The sequence below is a fragment of the Malania oleifera genome, chromosome 13 (genome assembly GCF_029873635.1).
Source record: "Malania oleifera isolate guangnan ecotype guangnan chromosome 13, ASM2987363v1, whole genome shotgun sequence".
In the NCBI taxonomy this organism is placed as follows: Eukaryota; Viridiplantae; Streptophyta; class Magnoliopsida; order Santalales; family Ximeniaceae; genus Malania; species Malania oleifera.
Window position 1 is genome coordinate 16,583,714 of NC_080429.1, and position 3,657 is coordinate 16,587,370.

Below are 3,657 nucleotides of genomic sequence, written 5' to 3' on the forward strand. Positions count from 1 at the left end.
AACTATGATCCTCAATCATAAAAATAATACCAGAGTTTACCAATTCTATCAATATTCCATAATAGTCATTCATCACCTGTATTCCCATATATACACATATCTCCAAAAATATTCAGTTTTCACAAACACCAGTATATTCCACAACCATCCATAAAATTCAGAAGACTTAAAAAATAAAACATAGCTTTATATACATCCCAAAATATCATCAAAATGTTTATACCTTTTCCCTTTCTATAAACCAAAAATGCTATCAGCCTCAAGCTCCCTAAGCTCGGTTTTGTGGAGGTACTGAAAAGATAAATTCATATTCGGGTAAGACACGGCTCAATAAGGGAAGAAACAATATATATATAGCGCGTGGTCAACATGAGGTTCATAAATAACAAATTAATATCATTTGCAAACCATTAACATAGATTCTTGAAAACATTTTCTCGATCCTATGCAAACACATGCAAAGTATTCACCCCCTAGATTACCTAAGGATATGGGTGATTACCCGTCCATACAAGTAGCACCCCTCTGTTCTGATAAATTAGGCAACCCAAAGGTCACAATTGAAACATGTCAGAGCACTCACCTTACTCAGTAAGCCCTTAAGTGATAGATTAATCTCGTAGTCACATAGTTTATACAAAAGTTTACTAGTAAAGGCCCCCAAGAATAAGGAAAACCACCTGCCCATACAAATAGTTTCCCTCTGCCCTAGTGTGTTATGCAGCTTACCGCTACATCTAATACAATCAGGGCACTCGCCTTTCTCAGCAAGCTCTCAAGAGAAGAGTTTGTCTCGCCCAAACGTAACATGTTCTACTAGTATAAATACTGATAATACCACAATACATTATTATATCTGTCGTTATTCAACCATCCATTACTGTTCATGTTCATAACTTTAACATTTCTTAACATTTCACTTTACGTAACCTTTCATCTTTTATATGATTCACATTTCATATTTCATATTCATTTCATTCACATTTCCATTTCATTTCATTCATTCGCACTACAGCTCCTTTTAGTTGTACATCAGTTAGTCCACATAGATATACAATAGAATCTGCTAATACAACTCCTTTTAGCTGTCATCAATTAGTCTATAGCTCCTTTTAGTTGTCATTGTATACATAGTTGCATTATCAAGTAAAAACAATGTAATCCTTATAACATTTCATTATCAATGCATTTCTTACATAGTATGCATCTCATACATATAGCATACATTTACACTGCATTACTATCTACTCATGCTACACAATTTTGCATAAAAGTTCATACATTACCTATAAAATAAGTCAACCAACGTTTAATGTTTAAATACTAAAAATATACCTTCATTTCTTACATAATTATCCTGAAAATATTTTCCACTTTCATCAGTTCATTTTCACATATACATAGCTAAATAAGCAGCCCTAAGTTCAGAAACATAATTTGCATAGTTGTCATTTTATACCCACGAGAAAACATATATATATATATATATATATATATATATATATATATATATATAACATAGTCCATTTTCATTTAATTCATAAAAATATGATTTAATATATAATTTTCCCCTTACCTAACTCCTTGAAATTCACCAACAGGTATCCCAAACTGATGTCTATGATGCTCACCCGGACCCTGGTTCAAAAACCCTACTTTTATTAAATAAACCCCAAATAAGCTATTATTTCTGCATTTTCTCAACTTATAAACCTTAAATAAACTTTTAAAAACTCAAAACTGATAATCCAGACCCTTACCTCAATTTAGAAGCGTTTCTCGAAAAGCCTAGTTTAGAAAACTAATACACTAGATGTGTAGAGAATCTTTCCTAGAACACCGTAGTGACTTTCGATCGTCAATTTGGGCTGAATACGGGCAGGATTTTTAGAAAGAAGAGAGAGAGACATGTTTAGAGAGAGAAAGGTGAAGGAAAAATAATTTCCTTCGCAAGAAAGAAACCTTAGATCTTTATATACTCGTCATTACTACGTGGACTCGACGACGAGAAGATAGGACTCGACGACGAACCACTGAAGAACACTCGTCTACAAGACTGTAAGCTCGTCGATGAGTTTCAGAACAACCCAAACCCTCTCGATTAATCCTCATTGATGAGACATACATACTCGGCGATGAGTCTCTAAAGATCTCTTGTCGACGATAAAATCTTGCTCGTCAACGAGCACCTGTTTGTTATCCTTTTACAATTTCTTTTCTCTTTCTTCTATTTCCCCTTTTTCATTTTAATTTCTTTCTTATTATTTTAAATAGTTAAAATTCTCCGCATCGTTACACTTCTACCCTCCATTCCAATGCAGCAACAAGAACTTGGAGATCAATCTCCTCTTTTACCTTAAATTTACCTCCACCACCGATTGTTCTGAGAGGTAGTGTCCAATCATATTGTGTATTCCATTGTTTGGCACTTTGAGTTAAGTAGTCAAAGAATGACAGTGCGTGATCCGATTCCTTTCTGAAGAATTCTCCATTGCACATATTCTGAATAAACTATTTGCATTCAAAAGTAAAACCTGTATATAAATAATTAACTAACCTCCAAGATTCAAACCCATAATATGGACAGATATTTATCAGATCCTTGAACCTCTCTCAACAAGCCTGGAAGGTCTCATCACCCTTCTGCATAAATTGACTAATTTGCTCCTGCGAGTACTAGGTTCTCTGAAAAAAAAAACAGAATTTGTGTAAGAACTCACCCTGCATATAAGTCCAACTATTAATAGAGTTAGGTCTCAACAAGTTAAACCAGATCTTCGCCTTATCCTTCAAAGAAGGATATTTAAGGTGGTGCAGGCCAACTCAAAGTCTGTCAAATACTGATACGAACTCCCAAAATCTACCCCGTGGAATTAGGGTATCATTGACAACACCCCAAGCTTAATCGTGAAATTCAATGCATCATGTGGTAAAGCAATGCAAGAGGTGTGGTGGTGCATGTAGGCTGCAAAAAATCCATAAGTGTGCATGGTGCCAGTGTAGCCATATTTTTATTTTATTTTTTTTCATGAAGAAAAGCAAAATAAAAGGTGAAAAATACTAGTTTGAAATTAAATCTGGCATTCCCTGGCAACGGCACCAAAAACTTAACTCACTCTAAAAATGAGCATTGCGAAGGCTATCTCAAGTATAAGAGTTTAGTGGTGTAATAATTAGCCCAAGGGTCAGATCGTCACCTCAAGAAATACAATATGATTCCAAACTTTGTGTAATCCCAAAAGAAATTAAGAAAAGAAAAGTTTACTAAACATGGTTCAGATTCGATCTCTTGGATTTTTGAGATTTTTGTAACGAAATTAAAACATAACTTAAGAACCTAAAATTAAAACGTAAATTAAGAACCTAATACGCATAAAATAACAAGAAACGAATGGCGGTAACCAAATCCTATTCAGACAATAAATAAATACTACATATGAAAATTCCGGACAAAAACCTAAAGATCAAAACTTCATTAACCAATTTAAGCTTTAAACCACAAAATCACCAATTAAACACCAACTAAAAAGTTAAACTTAACCCAACAAATACTTAAATCATAAAGAAAGATCTAAAGAGAACACACCGAACTTAACAATGAATATTAATCCAAACCAAAATTAATTCCAACAACAATATTGAATTAAAAAAAAAAAC

The 3,657-nt window shown here is 33.5% G+C and overlaps 1 non-coding gene across 1 annotated transcript; it reads left to right on the forward strand.

Moving 5' to 3' along the window:
- The first annotated feature begins 2,569 nt into the window (after window positions 1-2,569).
- LOC131147015 (small nucleolar RNA R71) lies at window positions 2,570-2,675 on the forward strand. Its single transcript, XR_009134549.1, has one exon. It is a non-coding gene; the product is annotated as a small nucleolar RNA R71 (small nucleolar RNA).
- The last annotated feature ends 982 nt before the right edge of the window (window positions 2,676-3,657 follow it).